Below are 26,887 nucleotides of genomic sequence, written 5' to 3' on the forward strand. Positions count from 1 at the left end.
CTAAGACCTTGTGGTAGGTAACCACTGACAAACCGGAAAAACGGTTAGGCATCTTGGAAAGACAAGAGGACTGCTCGGAAAGACCAGTGGACAATAGGAAAGACTATCGACACCAGGAAAGACTGGCGGAGGCTGCGGACTTACGATCCTCGCCTCTGTATTTTATTGTAACAGAAATAACAGGAAATGACAGCCCCATGATTGACCGAGAGGGGGGAGTCGAGAATCAATCAAACCCAGTCAGCACGGGAATGACCTTGGAAACAAACATGATTATTCATTCGAACAGCGAACGAAATGCAAACAACTTTGGATGCAAGCTGTGCTGTAGAACCTTTGCAACTGAGAGAGGCTTGAAGATACATCAGGGAAAGATTTGTGAGAAGAGGACAGAGCAGTGTGGATCGTCAGATCGTAAAACACGTGGCAAATCATCCCCGGACTCAAACCACAGTGGATCGATAAATGCTACAGCAGAGAACTCTTCATGTGATGAAACTACAAGTCATGAAACTGGTGCATCAGATAATACTCAGAGGAAACCGAGGGTTTTGTGGCCTGCTGCTAATGAGAAAGTGAAATATAAAGAGTTTGAAAACAAGGTTTGTCGGGCTCTTTATAAAATGACAGGCTCTACAGTGGAGAAACTGGGAAAATTATCAAGCTCAATATATGATATAGGAAAAGATTTATTTGGAATAAAAGAGAATATCCGACTAGAGAAAGGAAAGTGTGGACCAAGCAGGAGGATCAGAAAAATGCAGCAGTTGAGGAAGGAAAAATCCGACTTAAGAAAGCGATGGAGATGTGCTGCACTAGATGAGAAAAATGAAAAGTGGAACGGCTATTGGGAGGTAACTGCAGATTTACCTGGGTGCCAGGTTTTCTTTCCCATCCCAGTTTCGAAAAAACCAGATATTTTGATGTGGTGTGAAAGAAAGAAAGTTGTAAATATAGTCGAGCTAACGGTTCCTCACGAAGATAATATGGACGCTGCTCGAGCTCGAAAATTAAACCGTTATGAAAACCTCCTCGAGGAATGTGAAGGCGCAGGCTGGAAAGCAGAACATTTTCCTATCGAAGTCGGATGTAGAGGGTTTGTAGGACACAGCGTGAGACGACTGTTGTTATCGTTAGGCCTAACTCATCATAAAGTCAATACCACCATGACTGATATCCGATCTACAGTGGAGAAGGCTAGCCACTGGATTTGGTTAAAAAGAGACGATGAGCGATGGCTAGAAGTATATTGAGTTCTTCATAACCAGCTGATCTAGCAAGCGGGGCCTCATATCAGTGAGGGGGGTGCATTGATGCCGTTGAGAGGTAGGCCCCGAAACGGCGCACATTCTCTCCTGATGACCCCATACACTTGCTAGCTTCCGATATACGGAGCTTTTAACTGGTAGCACTTGCATGTGCAAGTTGTTTGCAAGACAACAAACCCTCATCCAAACCTGATCCCAATGCTGGGTGTTCAAGAACCAAATGAAGGGCAGATTTTCAATCCTGGCATCATCCTGATTCCAAAAAAGGTATATTATGTCTATGTAGAGCAAATTTAGACTGAGATACAGGGGTCCTGGACAGATGGACAGATAGAATTATATGTTTATTATTATAGATAAACAGCAAATATCCATAATGAAGTTATTTTACTAATAACACTGGTCACCAGCCAATCTTCATCAGGGATATTATATGGTGTTTTATATGTAGTTTTGTCCGCAGATTTCAAAAATGTAATCGGTTTCCTTCTATCAGGCACAGTTTTACTGATGAGATAAGAAAGGTATATAACTCCCATTAGCTGTATCGCTACACGTAAACGTCTTGTACAGGTAAATTCTGACTTTGTCAAGGCTTTGCAAGAACAGTCCTGATATACTTTGTCATGTCTGTGGTTCATTTACCACCAAAGCTCAGCAACGTGCCATCACAAGTGAAATCAAGAAGATCTGCCAGTTATACTTTGGCTGCTCTCTCGGGGAACAAGATAAGAGTTGGGCCCAGCACATCATCTGCTCAGTTTGTCCAAATGGACTAAGGGATTGGCTAAATAAGAGGAAGAGAGCAATGCCATTTGCAATACCTATGATATGGAGAGAGCCAAAGGATCATTTCTTGGACTGTTATTTCTGCAACATTAATGTATGTGTGTTTACTGTAAAGACCAAGCATAAGATTGTGTATCCCAACTTGGAATCAGCAAGAAGACTAGTACCACACAACGATGATGATCTTATTCCAATACCACCAGAAAATGGCCTTCAGATGTCTGACGAAGATGTATTTCCTGAAGAAAATATTACTGCTGTCGAAGACCCCAAAGTGGGTGCAGATTTCACGATTGCAAATGAAGATGTACCACAGAAATTTTCTCAAGGAGAGTTAAATGATTTAGTTAGAGAATTGTCATTGTTGAAGGATAAAGCTGAACTATTAGCCTACAAGTAAAGTGTCTGCTTAAGAAAGATGTTTGTATTACTCATTTCAGGAAGAGAAATAGGGGTCTGACTTCATGCTTCTCTGTTGATGGACCACTTTGTTATTGTTGCTTTTTATGCCTATAGGACAGTCGTGCAACTAACAAGCACTCAGAGTGGCCTTTGCCAAAATCATATGAGCCAAGAGTTTCTAGCGTCCAGAGTAAGCCACTTTTAAACCCAGAAAATGTTCTTCTTCTCCCTCTTCACATAAAGCTTGGCCTCGTGAAACAATTCGTGAAGACACTTGCCAAGAAAAGCTCAAAAGGTTTTGAATACGTGAAGGCTAAATTTCCAAAAATCACCGAGGCAAAACTGAAGGAGGACGTATTCATAGGTCCGCAGATAAAAGAACTCCTGAAGGACAACCACTTCTTCACAGCACTGGATGAGATTGAGCTTAAAGCCTGGGAATCCTTCAAATGGCTCTGTGAAAATTTCCCAGGCAACAAGAGATCTCTCGAATTTAGAAATGGAGTGAAATGTCTTCTAGACTCCTACGCTGCAATGGGCTGTTGGATGTCACTAAAAGTCCATTTCCTTGATTCACATCTGGACTTTTCTGCAGTGAACCTTGGAGAAGTGTCTGATGAGCAAGGGGAATGCTTTCCTCAAGATATTGCATCGATGGAACAACAATATCAAGGATTTGGGAATGCAGAAATGCTAGCTGACTACTGTTGGATGTTATACAAGGATGAACCTGAGACAAAACACAATAGAAAGTCCAAATCCCAAAGATTTTAAGTTGTTATGCATTTTAGTGTATTCTAACTTATTTGTACACAATAATTTTAATTTTGTACAATAAAAAGCCATGAAATTATCGTATCTTGTATTCAATATACTTTATATAGACATGCTTTACGTATCCTATAAGTGAAAACAGCAGGTATTATTAACATGAAAATGTGACCTGATAGAGGAAATCGGACTTCAGATTCGTAATCAGCATCAAAAATTAACCCAGAAAAGTCAATCAGCAACTCTGATGATTAAAAAAAGTTTCATTTTGTTGACCAGTGTAATTATACTTGTCATACTCACTTTCATTGAAAGCTTCTAATAAATTAGTTGTCTCTGGTGTTTTGAAATAAACTTATATCTTTCATCTATATTTATGTGTTAATTTGTTAATTTTATTGACTTGGAGAGAATCAGGTTAGGGCTAAAAGGAATAAAAAGGAAGAATTGAATCCAGGTTAAAGTCATGGCTAGCTGGGTGTTTAGCTTTTTACTTGTCAGTGCTTGCTATTACATTCAATTAGTAAAATTGAATTATTATTGTTGAAGTAATTTTTGCTAAGATATTGGTTTATTGTAGTTTCCATCATTGTTGGTGGCAGTGGTGATAGTAGTGGTGGTGGTGATGGTGGCAGCATTGGTGTTGATGGCAGCGGTGGTGTTGGTGTCAGTGGCAGTGGCATCATTGTCAGCATTTTAACATCCATTTTTCTATACTTGCATGTGTTGGATGAAGTTTATTGAGGCAGATTTTCTGCAGCCAGAAGTCTGTCATGTCACCAACTCTCACCTGTTTCCAAGCAAGGTAATATTTCTCCTTGTTCAGACAAGTTTTCACAGAAGACTGGAAATGAATAACATTGTTTATATGACTGAAAATCATTTTAGAACTATCATGCGATGTTGAGACGAGGAGAAACAAATATGCACACACTCGCATGCATGCATGCACACATAAACACACATGCAGAGACAGTCAGATGGATGGATGCATGCACACGCAGATGCACAGATGAATGGACGGACAGACAGACAGACAAACAGACAGACAGACAGACAGACAGACAGATAGATAGCTAGATAGATAGATAGATAGATAGATAGATAGATAGATAGATAGATAGATAGATAACTTCTTTATTAGCCACACAGGTTCGAACACAGTGGGGACAAATACAATGAAGAGTTTTTCTTTTTGAGGTGGGCAAAAACAAAACAAAAAGAAAAATAGGGTCAACGATCAAAAGGGATCGAAATCATTTGGGATATACAAAAGTAGAAATAGTACAAAAACAAACAAAACGTAGTTTCCAAAGTGGGGAGGTTTATCCGTGGGAAGAAAAACCTATGAAAAGACCATGGTAAACTTAGGCAATAATGCTGTGCAAAAAACACATTTACAGTTAGTAACTCTCTTTTTCCTTTGTTTTTCTGGTTCTTATGCTCAAGGTGGCTCCATTATTTACATGTGCCATCCTTGCTACATTCATCCCTCTTTTATTGAAGCATTCACTAAACAAAACTTCCCTCCCTACTTTCACCTTGCTTTTCAAGTGATACTTGAAGAAGTTGATGAGATATACATGCTTGTCACCTCCGGTCAACCTTTTAGGGACAGCTTCCTCTCGGCCCATTGCGGAAGAGAGTGGCCACCCTACTCATTACCTCATCCCAGTTCTTCTCTGTTTGGAGATCTGGACCAAACCAGACCCCAAGCAACTTGACTGGACCATCGGTCCAGCGTCCCATGACAGAGGTGCTGCTGGATGGCATAGGCTTGCTTCTCCAGGTGCCAAGTCACAAGCCCACTGACATTTCCTGGTTGATTTTTGCTCCCGTTACCACTTCGTAGTCTTTTAGAGTCTTGCTGACCAGCTCGTGGTCATGGCTAGACACTATGACAGTGATGTTGTCTGCGTATGCAGACACATTCTTCCCACATCCCAATTCTAGCAGGGTGTCCCTCAGCATTGCCAGCTTCCGCAGTAGAGGCTCGAGAGTCAATATGTACAGAAGCAACAAGAGGGGGCATCCCTGACAGACCAAATGTGCAATGTTGAAAGGTCTTGATAGATGTCTATTCACACGAATTACCAAATGGATGCTTCTGTACAAGGATGCTTCTGCGAAAGACAGGACCGAAATCAGCCGCTATGAGAACAGTCTCCAAGTATCGGTGGTCTACCCTATAGAAAGCTTTGGATTGATCCAAATTGATCAGGGCCCCACCCATGCCAGGTTCCTTACCTACCCTGTCTATGATGTAGTGCATCAAATGGAGGTTGTCATGGATGTTTCGGCCTGGCACAGTGCATGTTTGTACCTTGTCGACCAATTTCTTGATGACAGGCGCCAACCTCTTGGCCAAAATTTTCAAATCTGCATTGAGCAGAGTGGTGGGCCTAAAGTTATCTATTATGTCCCCCTTGTTTGGATCTTTCTTCAGCAGCATTATGGCTCCTTGGCTCATAAAATCGGGGATGCTCCCGTTTTTCTGCCAGTTGCAGTACACCGCTGCCAAGACATCTCCAAACAAGTCTGACATACAACTGTAAAGCTCATAGGGTAGACCATCCAAACCCGGTGATTTGTCCCTCAAGCATTCTGCTATCATGTCCCACACTACCGCTGCTGTGATGGCACCTTTGCAACACTCTGTCTCTCTTGTCAAGAGTTGTGGCAGATTGTGCAGGTAGGCACTGAAATCCACCCTGCGTTCTCGCTCACCACTCATCCCGAACAGTCAGGCAAAATGCTGTTGAAAGGCCTCACACATTTTACTTGGCTTGAGGAATTCGCACCCCTGTTCATCTACCAGAGACCAAATGATGGCCTTGTTGCTCTGTTGCGCCTGTGTCACCTGGGCCTCTTGCACAGCTCCAACACCTTTGTTCCTTAGAGCACGTATCCTAGCCCTGACAACACACCTTTCATGTTTGGTGTTGAAGTGTTGGTCGATGGTCAACCTTGCCACCAAAACCTCAGATGAGATGCCACTTCTAATCACCTCTTTTAGCTTCTTAAATAGGTCACCCTCTACTCTGTTTCTATCTATGGCTAGTGCTTTCTATACCTAATTGCTTCTGCTTTTATTGCTCTCTTGAGGGCAAACCACCATTTGTTGTTGATGATGGCTCCATCAAAGCCATCTTTACTAGCAAGCTAAGTCTAGCATACACATCACAAGTTTGTGATCCATGTAGCTGACTATCTGGAATTGTGGACACCCTATGCTATCTCTATCTACTGTCCTACACAGCATCCTATCTAGATACAATCTCGACAACCCGATGCAGTTGCTCCATGTCCACATTGGTGCATTTGGGTGGTCAAGTCAGTACCTGTTGGACAGTTGAAAGCATTTGCATCTCCGTCTATTCCTATCTCTGCCTACGTAGTCTAGATGCATGTCCAAAGGTAGCATTCCAATCCCCCACTAAAGTAAAAGATGAGACATTTCTAGGAGTACTTCTAGATGTTGAAAGAAATCCGGCCGACCTATTAAAGCGGCGCGTAGACTGATACAAGTCGAAAAGTGCACCCATTGCTGCCGTTGACATCCAGGACAACCAGTCTACCCTCCGGGTCTATGAATATTGTCTTTACTTCGAAATCCAGACTCTTCCAAAAAAGTACTGCCATGCCACTACTGCCCGTTCTTGGCAGACAGGGAGAAAAATAAATGTTAATCTGTCTGCCAAACATAGACTTTAGGGTTCATAGATTATGGAGTCTGGTCTCACTTATGGCTATGATTTCTAATTCATGTGACTTTAAGAGGTACCCTTGTTTCCAAGGGGACCCCAAGCCAAACGCATTCACACAACCAACCTTGATCATAATCCTAATAATATGTGTGTGTGAAAATTTTTTGTGTCTCCACCTTTGGTTTTTCCTTGAGGAGATTGCTATAAAGGTTTTTGGAAGAGTGCTTCTGGCATCTTCCAATCGCATCGGGGTAAATGGATTTTAGTGTGTGATGCACAGTTGGTGTGATGTGCAATATTTTAATGTGTTCTGGTGGTGTTGCGTATGGGTGGTTGCTTGTTTTTATGTCTTTTTGTGTCAGGTTTGTTTTTGTGTTGATGTATTTCATCAACTCTGTATTTTTCATGTTGATGGCCGTGAGCATTGGGTGTGTGTTTGTTTTTGAGGTGTTGGTATTGTGTGTGCTAGTGTTGGTGTTCGAAAAGTGTTCAGGAGTTGTCTATCTCCCTGTTTTGTTTGCATTTGCATTTGGTTTGGTATTTTTCTCGCTCCTCTTCCTCCTTCCTTTTCTGGCTATTTGCTATTCCTCACTGCTTTCGTCTTCTGACAAAATTTCTGAGGAATTGGAAGGGAGTAGGGGCATGTTGTAAGCTTCTATGTGCGTTTGTGTAAGTGGTTGTTTTGTTGTTTTCGTTGAAGTTGGTTGTTGACTGTTTGTAGGGGAAGGGGAATCAGTTTTTGTATTGTCTTTTGGTTAAATAGATAGACGGATGAATTTCTTTCAGATTCTGTCAACCAAATCCATTCAAAAGGTTTTAGTTTGCCCTGATTGGCCAGGAGCTATAGTAGAAAACACTTGTCCAGGGTGCCACACAGTGGAACTGAATCCAAAACCGTGTTGTAGGGAAGCAAATCTCTTAACCATATCTGCACAGGCACAGTTTATGTTTTTGTGCTGAAATATTTTCTTTGTGTTTATAAAACTTAATAAACGATCGTACAGTCATTACCTACTTGAAATATTGTTTACAATAATACTTTAATATATAAATGTTTTAATTTTCAATGGGGTATGCATTTCTTGACCTTTATAAATAACACCCAGTTAGATTTGTTTACTCTGGGGCTGGTCCATGGCTACACAATCCATTCTTTCATAAGTGCAATTCAGTGATTTAGAGTATGTTTCACTGACTGGCTGTTCATTGCCATGATAAAACTTCCCTACATATTATTTATTGCATAAGATAATTAATTGCCTAGACATAGTAATCAAGGATTGAAGAAAAAGGAAACACCTGCTTACTGATAGACATTGCTATCCCTTCTGACCAAAATATCATCTAAAAAGAAGTGGAGAAATAGTCAAAGTACAAAGACTCAAAATTGAAATATTCAAGATGTGGGGCATGATGGTGAAAATAATACCAGTAATAATTAGACCATTGGGCATGATAAAAAGACATGAACAAAAATGTAAAAGCTATACCTGGATCCTCAACACCACACACTATCCCAAAAAAGTAGACCTTCTAGGAACAGCCCACATCTATAACATAACTTAAACAAAACAATTCACAAACACAAGACACACTCTATACAAACAATTATCCAATGAAATAAACTACCACCAGCAAGCTAGATATTCAATATATTACCCACACAACACATAATGCAACCACTAATACAATAAAAACTGCCCCACACCTAAAAAAAAAAAACAGAAAAGAAAAGAAACCGACACAATACAATATCAGGAAGAGTTTGCACACTCTCAACAACAACAAAAAAACACACAATGCTGCACACACACCCAACAACACAGAGGTGTACTAGGTGATGTAGAAATTTACCTAAAACTACCAAATGTTGAACAATGATAATAGTGATGATGATGATAGTTGCTTCCATTGATTTAAACATAAGAGTGTTTCAAGGAGAAGATTAACAAAAAAAAAAAAAAAAAAGGAGGGAGAGAGAAAGCAGCTTTTAAAAATAAAAGAACAAAAGAAACTACGTCCAGGTATGGATTTTGCTGTGAAGGTGCAATGGGAACACTGGTGAATATGATTTTGCTTGGGATTGGGCAAATGTGTCTGTTAATTGCACAATCTGCATGGTGTAAAATGTGTCATGATGCATGAAAACAATTTGAGTTGAAGAAAAAGAACAATAAAAGAATTATATCCTGCAAGCAATAACAATAATAACGATGATTTCATTTATTTGCCATTAGGGTGAAGGTGAAGGGGGACAATGCAAAGACAGACACAAAGTGTGAGTGTTTACGTACAATGAAAAGATAAAACAAATAAAGAAATAACAAAAAACAAAAGAGTAAGTATACACAGTATACAATGAAAAGGAAGGGAAATTTAAAATAGTATATGAAGGTAAAAAAAAAGTTAATGGGGTAATAGAGATGTAGTCCTGATGCAGGAGACCTCTTGGGATAATCAAGGGACCTCACTGTGCAAAATCTCCCTGAATGCCAAGGGCAAGTGTTCTCTTCAATTCCCTTTCTCTGATTCACAAGTCTACACTTAGAGAGGTACCATCCACTCTTTCCATTTTCGCAACTTTCACCCATCTTTCAATAAACTCACTCGAGGATAGCACTTCCCTCTCCACCCTCAATTTCCTTTTCCAGGGAAACTTGAAGAAGTCAATGAGACCTCTACCAAAGAGGAATGTATCTGTCCTTATGCTTTTCAGCTTTGTCCACCAGACAACCTCTTTTGCTACAGCCATCAAGCAAAAGAAAACTGCCTTGCTTGCCTGATTAAAGGAGGGCAATAGGACAATCATCACTATGGACTCAGCCAAGAGACAATACGTTCCACATGTGACACCAGCTGCTTGACATAATCCCACAAGTCAGCAATGTCTAGACACTGAACAAGTGCATGCGGAACAGTTCCAGCACTCTGCACACTCCCTGGACAAGCTTGTCTGAAAACATATCCATACCTGTAAAGTTTATCTTGAACTGGTAGCACCCCCCTCCCCCCAGTAGCACAGCCAGGTCAAGGACATCTGGAAATTATCCATGATGGTTCCCGACTACAAAATCCCCTGGAACAGACTAGCCAGTTTGTTTTCACTGACACCCAGAGTCTCCTCAAGAATATCATTGCACTTCCACACCACTAATCCTCTATAAATTGCTAAATGGGATCCCTTGATCCCATTGCCTGACTGGTAGACGGCTGTGAGCACCTGATGATATTCTAGGTGCTAGGCATCCAGTTTTGGTCTAATAATAATAATAACAAGAGCACTCAGAGAGCATAAACTTCCACCAAGGCAACACCAATGTCCTCTCAATGATATATCTAGAGAGGATTTTTAAAATGAGAATATCTGAAATAAACTCGATTGCTCTCACAAATGAGAATACTAAAAATGAATCCAACCACTCTTAAAAATTAAGTAAAAAAACTGGAAAAATAACTCAGAATTTTTGTCCGGTACTGGATCGATCCCAAAATTGAATCACAAGGCCAAACATCTCTGAAAGTTTCATTTAAATTCATCCAACTTGAGATATCTTGTCCCTGGACAAACAAACAAACAAACGTGACTGAAAACAATACCTTCGCATTTGCTAAGGTGGAGATAATAATAATAATAATAATAATCATCATCATCGTTTAACGTCCGCTTTCCATGCTAGCATGGGTTGGACGGTTCAACTGGGGTCTGGCAAGCTCGAAGGCTGCACCAGGCCAGTCAGATCTGGTAGTGTTTCTACAGCTGGATGCCCTTCCTAACGCCAACCACTCCAAAAGTGTAATAATAATAATAATAATAATAATAATAATAATAATAATAATAATAATAATGATAATGATAATAATAACAATAATGATTAAGATGAAGTTTGGACTCTCAAAATGTGCTACGATGGTGATGGGATGAGCAAAGCTTTTCAGAACAGAAGGAGTAAGGTTGCCAAGTGGTGAGATGATGAAGGCAATTCAATCTCAATCCAGCTATAAATACTTGGGAATACTTGAGGCAGATAGAATTGAGGCACAATGACATGAAAGAAAAAACAAAAAGAGGGTACCTGCAGTGAGTGATAAAAATATTGGTTTCAAAGCTAAATGCCAGAAACATAATTTCAGCAATAAACTCGTGCGCAGTTGCAGTAGTTTGGTATGATGCTGGAATCCTGAAGTGGACAAAGGAGGAGCTAAAGAAGATGGACAGGAAGTCAAAAAAGCTTCTAATGATGCATGGGGCCCATTGTCCATATGCGAACACTGATCTCCTATACATGAAGAGAGCAAATGGAGGAATAGGACTGACAAGTGTGGAAGAATAAGTGCATACCGAACTCGAGAGCTTAGCCCAAAGCAAGGAAATCTTGCTAGTGACAGTTAGGAAACAGGAAGTATTGAAAGCAGAGAAAAAAAGAAAAACAAAAGAAGAAGAGCAAAAAGGGCATGAAGAAGAATTACGCTAGAAGTGACTGCACAATCAATTCCATGCAGCCACAACAGAAGTTGCTGGAAAAAATAGGTGGAATTGGCTGATGAAAGGAACCTTAAAAGAAAAGAGACCGAGAGCACTATACTGGCAGCTCAAGACCAAGCTTTCGTCATGGACTGGACAGTCAACCTTAGGAATGAGCAAGTGTCTTCACTGTGCCACATCTGCAATAGAATGGATGAAAACATTGCCCATACCATAAATAAATGCCCTGGACTTGCCCAAAACCACAAGTTGTGGTGACACGATCAGGTAGCGAAAGTGCTACATTGAAAACCATGCAAAATGTGGGGGCTAGAAAGAGGCAAGACATGGTATGACCACAAACTGCAGAGCACGGCAGAGTTGGAGACTAGTAAAATTTTCTGGGATTTCCCAATCCAAACAGATCAAGTGCTAGAGCAGAACAGACAGGACCTTGTGGTGGTGGACAAAATGCACCACATATGCTATATTGTTGATATTGCACACCCTTTTGACCCACAAATAGTCAAGAAGGAAAGTGAAAAGATAGATAAATACAACCCTTTTAAGTACAAAATAGTCTGGCCATGCAAAACGAAGAAGGTGAAGATAGCGCCAATTATTGTTGGATCCTTGGGAACAGTATCAGAAGGCATCAAGGGGAATATAGATGTAATTGGAATAGAGGGCCCAGCAGAACTGATACAAAAGATTTTCCTCCTTGGCACGGCCAGAATAATCAAGAAAGTATTAGATAGCTTAAAATAATGAATAGCATGGTAGCGTAGGCTGCAAGTAGAAAGCCATGATGCGTGTATGATTCCAGGAGTTTCAACAAAACCTGTGATAAATAGAGAAATAATAATAATAATAATAATAATAATAATAATAATAATAATAATAATAATAATAATAATAATAATAATAATAATAATAATAATTATTATTATTATTATTATTATTAAGGTGGTGAGCTGGTAGAATTGTTAGCATGCTGGGCAAAATGCTTAGTGATGTTTCATCCATCTTTACATTCTGAGTTCAAATTCTGCTGAGGTTGACTTTGTCTTTCATCCTTTTAGGGTTGATAAATTAAGTACCGGTAAAATACTGGGGTAGACATGATTGACTAGTCCCCTCCCACCACATTTCAGGCCTTCTACCTTTAGTAGAAAGGATTACTATTATTATTATTGTCAATAATATTATGTACCTGACGCATGTGTTATGCTTAAGAGATAGAAATTTTGTTGCTTAAATAAAAATTTTTAATTAGATCTCTTGTAATTTCTGGAAGAGATTTGAAACCACCTCCTATGTGTTGTATTACTTCTCAACACCCATGCCTACTGGTTCACCAAAGCAGCAACAATCTTAATGGGAAAATTAAGATACTTAAATTTGACACATGTGTCAAGCAAGGGAGAGAGGAAGTGAGAAAAAAGAGAGAGTGTGAGAGGGAGTGACTGAATTCCTTTAAATTCCTTTCTATAATTGAACTGAAGTTGACCCCTGGCTGTTAAAGGCCCAACCACACACACATACACACACACACACATTTGTTTTAGGTTTTCTACCCATTTGAATTCAGCCATACACCAGATAACATGTTAAGTCTTATGTTCTTAAATTTAAATTTTAGATTTGTTTTAATTATAAAATTACACCTCAGCTAAAAAACATCTTTTGGCTTTTGAATACAACCTTTTCTTTCTCTTTCTATATTTTTGTTAAGTTACAATTCCTCTGTTTTGGTCAGGATTTTCCCAATTTTTTTCTTTATCAAATAATGGATGAAAGCATTAAAAATAAATTAAATTCATAGAGCTAAACAAAATCAAAAATATTAATTCTATTTTATCCCTTTCATTAATACTAACAAGAACATAGTATGAGAGAGATTTGGCTGTTATTTCTAGCAAATTGAATAACCACACAAAGTTATTCAATTGGCTCATTTGTTGATGTGTATAAATAAACAAAAACTAAAAGACAAACACACACACACACATGTATATATATATGAACATGTTTGTGTTTGTACTCCCACTACCATTGCTTGACAACCGATGTTGGTGTGTTTGCATCCCTGTAACTTAGCTGTTCAGCTGTAGAGATTAATTGAATAAGCACCAGGCTTACAGGGAATAAGTCCAGGGGTCAATTTCTTTGACTAAAGGGTGGTGCTCCAGCATGGCCACCATCAGATGACTGGGAGAAGTAAAAGAATAAAAGAACATGAGAAAATCATTCCAAAATCACTAAATCAAGAGGGTTCTCTGAATATGTACGATGTATTTTAAGGCTAAATAGTAATTCTATTTACATTTGCATAACATATGTTTGGATTATATAGTTATCAGTTTTACCCTTCTTTCTATATTCTGTAACTATTACAATATACTTTTCTACTATAGGCACAAATCCTGAAATTTTTAGTGGGAAAGGGCCTGTCACTTAGATCAAACCTAGTACGCAACTGGTACTTAATTTATCAACCCTGAAAGGATGAAAGGCAAAGTCGGCCTCAGCAGAATTTGAACTCAGAACACAAAGACAGATGAAAAACCGCTAAGCATTTCACCCAGCATGCTAATAATTCTGCCAGCTCGCAGCCTTTGACTCACAATATAGAAAGATTTCTTATGGCACCAGCACACAATTTACAGATGTTTACAATTTTTATATTTTCCATGAATTTTTCATGGGTCCAGCTAGTTATTATTATTATTATTCAGTAGTTTTATTTTTATAGCGTGCTTTCACTTCACTACCGAGCACAGCTCTGTGTGCCTTGGGTATGTGCTGTGATTTGTTGTGATGCTCTGATGGTTATTGTATGGAAAGTGTTCTGCGTAGGATGTGTGCAGTGCCTAGTAGTGCAATTTTCTGTATGTTATATGTGTTTGTAAGTCCTGGTGTTTTTGTTATGTATTTGTCTGAATATTTTTTTATGATGCCTAATGCACCTACTATGATAGGAATTGTTTCTGTTTTCAGATTCCACATTCTAGTTACCTCTATTTCCAGGTCTTTGTATTTTGAGAGTTTCTCCATTTCTTTTAGAGACACGTTGTCATCAGCCGGTATTGATACATCAATTAGAAAGCATTTTTTTTCTTCATGATCTCTGACAACTATATCTGGTCTGTTGGCCTTAATTTCTCTATCTGTGTGTATCGGCATATCCCAGAGTATGGTTGCTTTCTCGTTTTCTGTGACCTTTTCTGGTGTGTGCCTATACCATCTTTTTTCTGTTGTTATTCCATAATGTTGGCATAGCTTCCAATGTATGTAGGTTCCAACTCTGTCATGTCTGTGAATATATTCCTTCTTAGCCAAGACTGGGCAGCTAGAGATAATATGATTTATTGTTTCTTGTCCATCTCCACATATTCTGCAGTTACTTGTAATATTTCTTTTCATTACATGTTTTTGGTAATTTCTGGTGGGGAGGCTTTGGTCTTGTGCTGCAATTAAAAATCCCTCTGTTTCTGCTTTGAGTCCTGAGCTTCTCAACCATTGCTGGGATTTTTCTTTGTCTATTTCTTTTGTGTTTAGTTTAGTCCAGTATTTACCATGAAGGGGCTTTTCTTGCCATCGTTTTTTCATGGTTCGTTGCTGTTCTATTTTTAGTTTGGATTTCATTTGTTTTATAGCTTTTGTTGTTTCTTCATCTTCTTCTTCTTCTTCTTGTTTATTAGGTGGTATGATTTCTTGTTTGTATTTGTCAGCTTCCTTAAATACTGAGAACAGTTTTTTGTTTTGCTCGTGTTTTGCCGCTATCTGGATCAGTTTTCCTTCCTTCTGAAGTAGATATTTTTGCAGTCCTATGGTGGTTATTTTATAGTAGTTTTCCAGCTGTATAAGGCCTCTACCACCTTCTATACGTTGTATATATAGTCTTTCTATGTCAGATTTTGGGTGATGCATCCTAGATCCTGTCATTATTTTTCTTGTTTTCCTATCTATTTTGGTCAGTTCATTTCGTGTCCAGTTAAGGATATTGTAGCTGTAACTTATAACTGGGACAGCTAAAGTGTTGATACCTATTATCTTGTTTTTAGCATTGAGCTCTGTGTTTAGTATTGATCTAACTCGTCTATAATATTCTTTTTTTATTTTCTCTTTCATTTGTGTGTGTTATGTCTTATCTAGTTCATGGATTCCTAAGTATTTGTAAGTTTGGCTTTGGTCTAATTCTTTTATTTCATTGGTTTTATCTAGTGTGATGTTGTTACTCTTAACTAGTTTTCCTCTTTTCAGGGTTACTTTGGCGCATTTTTCTAATCCAAATTTCATATCTATTTCTTTGGTAAATCCATGAACTGTCTTTAATAGTGTTTCCAGCTGTTTGTCATTTGCAGCGTATAGTTTTAGGTCATCCATATATAAAAGGTGGCTGATCGTTTTGCCGTAACATTTATATCCGCATCCAGTTCTATTTAGCATATCAGATAGAGGTGACAGTGCCAAGCAGAAAAGGAGTGGAGAGAGCATGTCTCCCTGGAATATTCCTCTTCTAATGGGGATGTCTTTGGTTTTCATGAGTCCCTCTTTTGTTTGGAGGTGTAGGACTGTTTGCCATTTATTCATAGAGTGCTCTATGAATTTTATGATTGTTGGTGCTACTTTGTTAATGGCTAGTGTTTCGAGGATCCATGTGTGGGGGATGCTATCAAACGCCTTTTTGTAGTCAATCCAGGCCATACTGAGGCCTTTCTTCTTTCTGTGGCTGTCTTCAGTTATGGCTTTATTAATCATTAGTTGATCTTTACAGCCATATGAGCCTTTGCGGCATCCTTTCTGCTCTTCTGGGAACAGTTTGTTTTCGTCCAGGTGCTTGTTCAGCCTTTGTGATATCACTGCAGTAAATGCCTTGAACATAGTAGGGAGGCAGGTTATTGGTCTGTAGTTTTCTGGTTTTTCTGTTTCATTTGATTTGGGAATTAAGATGGTTTTCCCCTTCGTGAGCCATTCAGGCATTGTCTCTGGCTCTGCTAGTACGTTGTTAAAGTTTTCAGCCAGCTTTTTGTGCATTCCTGTTAGATATTTCAACCAGAAGTTGGGGATCTTATCATGCCCAGGTGCCTTCCAGTTGCTTAGTCTTTGCAGTGCCTGGGTGATCTCTTCAGTTGTTATGGGGGTCCAAAGTTGTTCAGATGCCGAGTTTGTTATTCTGATACTCCTTTTTTTGGTGGTTCGTTCGCCGACCATATTTCTCCCCAGAATTCTTCCAATTCTTCTGCCGTTGGTGCTGCAGTGACTTCTATTTTATTTTTTCCCAGTTCTTGGTAGAACTTTTTGGGGTTGGAGTTGAACTTTTTGTTTTCTTCAAAGAAGCGTTGGCGTTTCTTGTACCGGCGGATCCTTTGTGCTTTGGCAAGGATATCTTGCTTCAGCTTTTCTTTTATTTCAGGCAAATCTTTCTCTGTGATGTTATATTTGCGGAGTATTTTTGTTCTCTTTTTGTTGCTCAGTAGCGTTGATTGTTTGCTGATTTCATTAAGAATCGACAGGTCTTTTCTAATTTTTTTTATTTTGCTTTGGATGTTATTTATCCACAGGGTTTGTTTGGGTGGTGGTACTCCTGTTTGGGCGGGTTTGGGTGAGTATCCCGGGTATTTGGGTGATGTAATCGACTCCCCCTCCCCAAATTGCTGCCCTTATGCCAAAATTTGAAACCATTATTATTATTATTATTATTATTATTATCATCATCATCATCACCACCACCACCACCACCACCATCATCATCATCATCATCATTATCATCATCATAATTATTATTCAGTAGTTTTATTTTTATAACATGCTTTCACTTCACTACTGAGCGCAGCTCTGTGTGCCTTGGGTATGTGCTGTGGATTGCTGTGATGCTCTGATGGTTACTATATTGGAAGTGTTTTGCATAGGATGTGTGCAGTGTCTAGTAGTGCAATTTTCTGTTTGTTATATGTGTTTGTAAGTCCTGTTGTTTTTGTTATGTATTTGTTTGAATATTTTTTTATCATACCTAATGCACCCACTAGGAATTGTTTCTGTTTTTAGATTCCACATTCGAGTTACCTCTATTTCTAGGTCTTAGTATTTTGAAAGTCTCTCCATTTCTTTTAGAGAAACGTTGTCATCTGCTGGTATTCATACATCAATTAGAAAGCTTTTTTTTTCTTCATGATCTCTGACAGCTATATCTGGCCTTAATTTCTCTATCTGTGTGTATTAGCATATCCCATAGTATGGTTACTTTCTCATTTTCTGTGACCTTTTCTGGCATGTGCTTATACCATCTTCTTTTTTGTTGTTATTCCATAGTGTTGGTATAGCTTCCAGTGTATGTAGGTCCCAACTCTGTCGTGTCTGTGAATATATTCCTTCTTAGCCAGGATTGGGCAACTAGAGATAATATGATTTATTGTTTCTTGTCCATCTCCACATATTCTGTGGTTACTTCTTATGTTTCTTTTCATATGTTTTTGGTAATTTCTGGTGGGGAGGCTTTGGTCTTGTGCTGCAATTAAAAATCCCTCTGTCTCTGCTTTGAGTCTTGAGCTTCTCAACCATTGCTGGGATTTTTCTCTGTCTATTTCTTTTGTGTTTAGTTTAGCCCAGTATTTGCCATGAAGGGGCTTTTCTTGCTATCGTTTTATCAAGGTCCGTTGCTGTTCTAGTTTTAGTTTGGATTTCATTTGTTTTATAGCTTCTTCTTCTTCTTCTTCTTCTTCTTCTTCTTCTTCTTCTTCTTCTTCTTCTTCTTCTTCTTCTTCTTCTTCTTCTTCTTCTTCTTCTTCATATTTGTTGGGTAGTATAACTTCTTGTTTGTATTTGTCAGCTTCCTTAAATATTGAAAACAGTTTTTTGTTTTGCTTGTGTTTTGGCTATTTGTATTAGTTTTCCTTGCTTCTGAAGTAGGTATTTTTGCTGTCTTATGGTGGCTATTTTATAATAGTTTTCCAGCTGTATAAGGCTTCTACCACCTTCTATACATTGTATATATTGAAACTGTAAGTCATGACTGGTATGGCTAAAGCATTGATCGCTTCGATCCTGTTTCTCGCATTCAGCTCTGTCTTGAGTATTGCTCTTACTCTGCGATAACATTCTCTCCTGATCCTTTCCTTCATCACTGAATGCCTTATTCTCTCCCCTTCAATTACCCCTAGGTACTTGTAGCTCTCCCCTGGGTCTAATTCTTTTATGACATTCTGCTGGTCAAGGTTAACATTAGATGTTTCTGTCATTTTTCCTTTGATAAAGGTAGCTTTTGCACATTTATCGAGGCCAAATTGCATTCTGATGTCATCACTGAATTGTTTAACAATCGCTAGTAAGCCCTTGAGTTGTTGGTCATTTTTTGCAAAGAGCTTTAAATCATCCATGTAAATGAGATGAGTTATTATTATTATTATTATTATTATTATTATTATTATTATTATTATTATTATTTATTGCCTTTGCACAGCTTCTAACGCTGGAGATGTATTTACAGTGTCAACTGTTCACTACCAGTGAACTAAGGTAACACCTCTTATTTTTCAAGCACCTTCCAGAGTATTCGAGTGGTTCCAAGCAGTGCTGTTTTCTGCAAGTGCTCCACCCTTATTGCTGCCCCTATTTGTTCCACGTACTTCTCGAGATTTTTGCTCACTGTTCCCAGGGCTCTGACAATTATTGGTACTACTGCTACCTTTTTCATCGACCACAACTGCTTAACTTCCCAAGCTAACCTGTCATATCTCTCAACTTTTCTTTCTTCCTTATTGCATACCTTGTTGTCAGCTGCACATGTTATATCTATGATCCTGCATAGTTTGTTTTCTTTCTCAATTAAGACTATGTCCGGCTTCCTATTCTCAATTTCATGGTTACACTGAATCATAAAATCCCATAGGATCTTTGCATTTCTATTTTCGACAATGCCTTCAGGTTTGTGGTCGTACCAATTTTTTGCTCTGTCAAGTTCATACTTGTTGCAAAGTGTCCAATGGACAATCCTGGCTATATTGTTGTGACATCTCTTATATTCCTTCTGGGCTAGTGGCATACATTGGCTGGTAATATGCCATACAGTTTCATCATTTTGTCCAAAGATTCTGCACTTATTACTTTCTGATGTGCTGTCTATTCTGTATTTTATGTAGTTTGTTCTTAGTGCTTGCTCTTGGGCAACATAAATTAGCGCCTCTGTTTCCGGTTTTAAATCACTTTTTGTCATCCACAGCCATCTTTTTTCTTTGTCTATCTTATCTTCAACATCCCTATGAAACTGACCATGCATTCTTTTCTTTACCCACCAATTTTCAGTTTCAATCATTTTCAATTTCTTGTATAGTGCTTATCTTTGCAATCTTTCATCCTACACAAGCCTAACCTTCTCACGTCTAGTAATAGCAGTTCTGTGGCATTTTTTTACGTACCATGCTATATTGTTTTCTTCTGCTCTAATGCTGTGTTCGCACCCAATAAGTCCTCTTCACCCTCTTTTTCTTGGTATATACAGTCTATCTGTGTCACTTTTGGGGTGGAGTGACCCATATCTAGTTAGCAACTTCCTTGTCTTTCTGTCTAAGCTGTGTAGTTTGTCTACTGTCCATGCGATTACCCCTGCTCCATATCTTATTCTGTCCGTTTAATTTCAAATTAAGGATCAGTCTCAGTCTGCGCAAGTACTCCACCTTAAATTTTTCTGTCATTTCTTGCTCCATCAATTTATCCATTTCCAAAATCCCCAAGTACTTATAGCCCGTCTCTTCTGTCTGCTTCATAACCTCTCCCGACGGTATTGTTAGTCTATCCATACATTTGATTTTGCCTCTCTTCAAGACTAACACACCACACTTTCTCAGTCCAAACTCCATCCTGATATCAGCACCGAAGGTATACACTGTATCAATGAGGGAACTGACTTGGGCTTCATCTTTACCATAAAGTTTGAGGTCATCCATGAATAACAAGTGGCTGGCTTTTTGTTGGCGGCTTTTGAATACATACCCAGCTTTTGCTTTCTTCAGAATCAGTGTCAGTGGTATCAAGCACAGTACAAAGATCAGTGGGGACAGGCAGTCCCCTTGGAAGATGCCCCTCCTAATTTCGACTGTCCCTAAACTTCTTCTGTATGCTGTCAGGTTCGTCCTCCAATTCGCCATACTTTTTCCAAGCAATCACTCAACATTTGATGCAATACCAAATAGGTTCATACACTTCATAATCCAAGAATGTGGGATCATATCAGACGCCTTACAATAGTTGATCCATGACATGGCTAAGTTACTTTTCCTCCTCTTCCAGTCTCTGAGTATAGTTTTATCTATCAGGAGTTGATCCTTGGTCCCTCTGCACTTACGCTTGCAACCCTTCTGGCAGGACTCCATGTTTTTCTAGATGTTCGTACATTGACTCTGCGATCATCATCATCATCATCATCATCATCATCATCACCATCACCATCACCATCATCATCATCATCATCATTATTATTTCCCAAACAGATGTATGTAGCTTTTCAACAGCACTTTGCTCAACTATTTGGGATTAGTAGAGAACCAGATTGCAGAATGGACTTTATTTCCTACCTTGATGGACTGCTGTGTCTCTTGGTGATGGAGGCAAAGTTTGCAAAAGGCCTATGACAGCTTCTGAAATACAGGAAGTGATGGCTAGCTGTATGAGGGATAAATTACCCGGTTTGGATGGTCTGTCCTGTGAGCTTTATGCTTACATGCAAGACTTGTTCAGTGACCCCTTGGCAATCGTTTACTGCAACTGGCAACAGAATGGCAGAATTCCATGTTTTATGAGCTGAGGAGCAGCTGTGGCATTGCTGAGAAAAGACCTGCACAAAGGGGACTATATTGATAACTTAAGGCCCATAATTCTGCTAAATAAAGAGTTCAAAAGTTTGGCCAAACTGTAGCTAATAGGTTGGCACTTGTTAGGGAAGGTGCAGGGATGCACCATCCTGAAAAGATCCATCTATGACAACCTCCATCCATTACAACCTACACCTCATAGAGAAAGTAGCTAAAGAACCTGGCATGGGTGGGGCCTTGATCAATTTAAATCAATCTAATGCTTTTGACAGATGGTTAACCATCTATACTTGGCAACAGTCCTCAAGGCAGATAGCTTTGGGCCTGTATTCAGGAGTTGGATTGCTGCAATGCACAGAGACATCTGTTCAGTGGTCAGTGTGAATGGTCACCTCTCAGAATCATTCGACATCATGAGCTTGGTCCTTCATGAGGTTTCCCCTTCTCATCTCTGTTGTATGTACTGACTCTCAAGCCTCTTCTACACTAGCTGGAGACGTTGAGGGGTATCCCATACTCCTTAGGATGTGTGAGATCCATGTTGGTATATGCCAACAGTGTCTTCACAATGGTGTCAAAAAATAAAAAGATTGAGATAATACTACAAGGCAGTATTAGGAAATATCAGGAAATATCAGTGGGCTTGTAGCTTGGCTCTGGAGAAACAAGTCCATGCCATCCAACTGCATCATTGGGTGCTGGATGGACTGGTTAAACTGCTCAGGGTCTGGTTTTGCTTGGACCGCCAGACAGACAAAAACAGGTATGACATAACAAGCAAGGTGACAACTCTTACCTAGAAATGTGTTGAGAGGAAGCTATCCCTGAAAGGTTGGACAGGTGGGGGTTAACATGAACATTGCATTCGTCTTGTTCTGGTCCCTGTCTGATTGCACAGGAACATATACTCTTTCGCTTCTCGTGGAAGGAATGCATTCAAATGATCGAGCAGTCTACATGCTGTCAATACCCACTGCATGCTGGACTCAGTATGCCATGGCTGATGATGCACAAACAAGCACTAAGGCAATGATATCTTCAGTATTTCCTTGACAGCAAACAAGTGTGGTTGCTGCTTGCCAAACATGTTTCCCAGCTGATCTCCTTAACAGAGCTGCAGTCCTGGGTTAAACAAAGATCAAGAAAAGGTATTTGGAAAATGGAATGCCTTCAAGTGCTCACAGCCTTCAGCCAGTTGGACACTGCAATAGGTGGAAGCTTGGAGTTCCATAAGTTTTTATCAATCATTTTGGCTGGTTAAATCCCATTCAGTCAATTATTTTGTGATAACTTTTTTGCTAACATACATGGTGGTACCAACATTTCTGTTCAATTACACTTATTAGGGGTGTAACTCAGTGATGTTTATTTTGCGTTTTTGTGAAAACAAAGATTTCATATTTTTTTCCAGTTTTAAAAAATATCAGAATACAACAAAGTAAAAATAACCAACTGAGGACAACATTCTGTCGACCAAGTTTTGGTTCCCAATGTAGCCATGATAATGGAACATGATTTGGAGCTCAAATAAATTTATTGAATCAAAATAATGGAATTTTATCCAGTTGCTTCTTAGAAAAGCCTTTCCCCACTCTCCTCTCAGCCAAAAAGAAGTCTGTTTCATCACTCATTCACAAAAATGAAGGTAAATAACTTTTTCTTATTTCTAATCTAAATGGATACACTTAGAGTAGATTATGCATATGTTTGGGTGTTGGGTTCAGTTTGGAAGCTGGATCACTTGCTCAACAATCTTGGGTCACTTGATTTAGATGTGGCCACCATTAGTGAGGCAAGAATTTCTTAGGAAGCATGCTCTAGCATCCATTTTTGCAGACTATGAGATATTATCATTTTGTGGTACGTCGGGAGTGGGCAGTGGTGTAGCATTGCTATTCCAAAATCCTTAGGTCTTAAAGTAAGGGAAATCTTCTTGGACCCAGATGGTAGGCTGGTGGTCCTAGATGTGAACAGCAGCAAATAAACATGAATAGTATTTTGGGTGCATGAAAGGACTGCGTACATAGCAGAAAGGGCTGCAAAAACTTCAAAAACCTGCTTGGAAATTTCCAGCAGTCTAACAGGTATTGACTGGATTTCTGTGATGTGCTAGTGTGAATATGGAGCAACCACAACAGGTCATCTGAGTTCTTTTGTTGGGGCAATTATTTGTGTATCCAGATACATTTCTTACTACCCTGTCAAACCCTTTCTACTATTAAGTAAGAGTGAAAAATGAAACTTGTAAATTAGAGCATCTAAAATAGAATGCACAGCGCTAGGTGTCTTTTTCAGAAACAATGTAATGGCTGTTGTAAGATTTTAGCTTCCCTCATAGTCATAGGCAAGGTTTAAACTGACAACCAGTGGTCAGTACAGCCAGTTGTCACTTGTGAGTGGCTATGGATTGGTAACACATACCATACTTTTGCTATTTGTTTTAGATGCTTATGTGGTTGTGAGCAGACACAGACATCCTCTTGGTCTTCAGTGGCATATCTACAATCTGCAGGCAGATAGAACTACACAAGAACCCACTGAATTGTTCTCATTTACAGCTGAATAAACTGAACTAATGTGTAATAAATACCTTGCTCAATGACACAATGAATTACCCAGCCCAAGAATTGAACCCAGACCTTATGATTGCGAGCCAAACGTTTAACCACTTGATTACATGCATTCATAGTAATCAGTAGTGAATCACCTTCGTCTGATCGGTATTGTGCTTGATAATATGTATGTGAATATACCTAGATTGAACAGAATACCAGTAGACTGGAGACAGTCTGTGTTGGGAAGCCTTGTATTATTTGGGAAAAGTGACAGAAAGAGTAAAGCGAAATTGCAGTAGGAAGTGGAGTTTCTGACATTTTGAACTGATTCTTTGTTCATGGTTAATATAACTGGAGGGTAAAAAGTAAAAGGTAGTTGACTTTTACGTCCTCTTCCTCTATGTTTGAGTGACTGGTTGCAACTGATGAAGAATGCAGAACAATGTGAGCTACATAGACAGGAAGTAACCGGTGAGAGAAACTAGATGAGAGAGGGAAAAGGAAAGGGAAGTGAAAACAGGAAGAGATGATGGCGAGGGTGAGATAGAGGGAAACTAACTTTATGGTTATGGTTGTCCATCAAATCTAATGACACTTATCTTCTCTTTCAGTTATGAATACTGTTACAGTTATGAATTCCTTCGCAGCTGTAATTCTTGAAGAACAGCAACAATAATGGAGGTAGCTGTCTGGGTAAGCAAAATTCATGACTGTCACTGTATGCCCTCATGAATGAAAAAATTACGAAAGTGATGATATTTCATTTCTGTAGATATAAACAATACCTAATCACTGTAATCCCAAAGATTACCTTTGAAGATCGAAAATTCATGATTCATATTGAAGGGAAATATACCTGATACCTGTGAAACATAGCTGTATAGTGGTTGTGGAGATGTACTTTTCCTGATTTTTTTTTTTTTTTTTGTGAAGGGGATGTAGTGAGGGTGACACAAAACGATATATACATCGTTCCAGCTGCAGAAGAGTAACAGAAATCTAATTTATTGAAAATTGCAATAATCCTTTTACTGCAGGAATCAGATGTATACACTCAAAATTTCGTTACCCTTAGGTGCAGAAATCAGTTTTATATACCAATCTATATTTCATTGAAAAAAAAAATGTTTGAAACTGTCTTTTGGCAAAACATATAAAATTTATCAAGGCAATGCCACTTGCAGAAAACATCAGTTCTGTTTTGGTAAATATTTAACATTATTATTTGAAATAATAAATCTCTGAGCGAGGTATAGACCGGTAGCTACCCTAAAGGGTTAGCGACATTTAAGTGGCAAATATACTTCACGATTATTATTAGAATAACCATGACATTTGATTTCGTAGTTGAGGAGTTAAAGCTGGTTGCCACAGCTTGTTTTCTCAAACGATATACTCCTCTAATATTTGTCTACTTAGACTCATCTCATTAGGTAGCAGATGCTATAATTCACCACCACCACCACCACCACCACCACCACCACACACACAATTCTGTAAATTCTGTAGACCCTTTAGCTGTTGCTACCAGAAAAAAACCCAGAAAGAATCTGTGGTAAATAGCAAAAGCTAAAACTATAAAATAATGTAAGACTGGGTAAATAAATATTTATTTATTTCTAAATCATATTATCGGGGCCATTTATTCATTATATTAATCAAATGAAAGAAATAAAATTATCGATATATTTAAAAAAATAAACGTAGAATAACTTCCAACAGTACTATCAGAGTTGTTCCCCTTTAAATGTTTTTTAAGGTCAACTCATAAGGGAGGAATGAGACTAAAAATAATTGTTACATACAAAATAAGTACTGAAACTACGCACCTCAACTTAAAGCTAGAAGCAATTTTCTCCCCTTAAGTAGCAGCCTCAAGTGCAACTACTTATTAAAACATTTTATAGAGAAACCTTTTATTTTTTAAACATATAATATAATATATAATGAAATTATTGTATACAGAGCATTACAACTTGTCCAAAGTGCATATAAAGTATATGCAGTAATGTACAAATGTCTGGAAAGTGAACAGTGTATGAGACAGATTCATGCTTGCGTGTGTATGGAGGGGAGAAAACCAGGTGTAGTGTTGGCGAATCTCAGGAAGCATGGAAGTTTTGAAGGATGCAGTGCTCCGACAACTAACAACTGATGCTGGTAGTTTGTTCCATACTTCAGCAACTCTTAACGTGAAAGAATGTTTCCGAAAGTCATGGGAGCTGTGCTGTTTTCTGACTTTGTAAACATGTCCACGGGTGTTATAGAGTCCAGTGTCAGAGGTGATGAAGATGGAACATTTTGATCTTCGACAGTAAAGATGCCTGCATAGCATCCAGCAATAATTTCTGCACATTCTTTGGGATTGTCAGTAACCTAGCCTGTGTGGGAATTGTGAAGGGGACCAACTGGAGAGTGAGGTCTCTGCTTTGAGTGTACATACTTCTAGAACACTTTGCTGTCAGGGTTGGTTGCTATGCGCCGTTCGAATTCAAGCTCTGCCTTTTTTGTCACCTGCTTGAGATGGTTGGATGATCTATTGCGCTTTTTCCTGTTTATCTCTGATTTGTGCATTTTGTATTCCTGTTTTGCATTACGGCGTTCTTTCCTGGCAAGTCGGACTGCTGCAGTCTCCCAAATTGCACTATTGGGTGTTTTTTCTGTGCTTGCATGGTACCGATGCTGTACATGCCATCCATATTGAATTCAGAAGTATAGTGTTCACATCTCCATCAACATAAAATTCGAGCCAGTTTGGGCGTCACAGCTCAGTACAATAAGAGTTCCAGTCTGCTTTATTCCAGTCAAAGTGGGCAGTTTGAAGATGGTTGTGGTTTTTATTACAACCAATCAGAGACAAGTCGGCCATGATCATGGAATGATCAGAGTCACCTAAAGGTTCTTCAATAGTGACACTAATAATTGTTTCAAGTAAATAGCAGATCCAAAGTGTTGTTACCCCTTGTTGGGGAGGTAATGACTTGGGACCAATTTGAATTCAGCACTAGCTCAAGGAAATCGTCTGCACTTTGCGGCCAACGGAAGGCCTCCCAGTCAATCTCAGGGAAATTGAAGTCCCCTGCAATATAAACATAAGTGGCTGTTTTCATGGCAGCAAGTCTGA

General features: G+C 38.9%; 2 long non-coding RNA genes across 2 annotated transcripts; one reads left to right on the forward strand and one right to left on the reverse strand.

Moving 5' to 3' along the window:
* The first annotated feature begins 1,312 nt into the window (after nt 1-1,312).
* LOC118764311 lies at nt 1,313-17,497 on the forward strand. Its single transcript, XR_005000124.1, has 3 exons — nt 1,313-3,510; nt 5,512-5,514; nt 17,488-17,497. It is a non-coding gene; the product is annotated as an uncharacterized LOC118764311 (long non-coding RNA).
* Nucleotides 17,498-19,359: 1,862 nt separating this feature from the next.
* On the reverse strand, nt 19,360-23,532 carry LOC118764309. Its single transcript, XR_005000122.1, has 3 exons — nt 23,508-23,532; nt 22,179-22,181; nt 19,360-19,557 (listed from the first exon to the last, which is right to left on the reverse strand). It is a non-coding gene; the product is annotated as an uncharacterized LOC118764309 (long non-coding RNA).
* Between the last annotated feature and the right edge of the window lie 3,355 nt (nt 23,533-26,887).

The sequence above is a fragment of the Octopus sinensis genome, linkage group LG7, assembly GCF_006345805.1.
Source record: "Octopus sinensis linkage group LG7, ASM634580v1, whole genome shotgun sequence".
Classification (NCBI taxonomy): domain Eukaryota; kingdom Metazoa; phylum Mollusca; class Cephalopoda; order Octopoda; family Octopodidae; genus Octopus; species Octopus sinensis.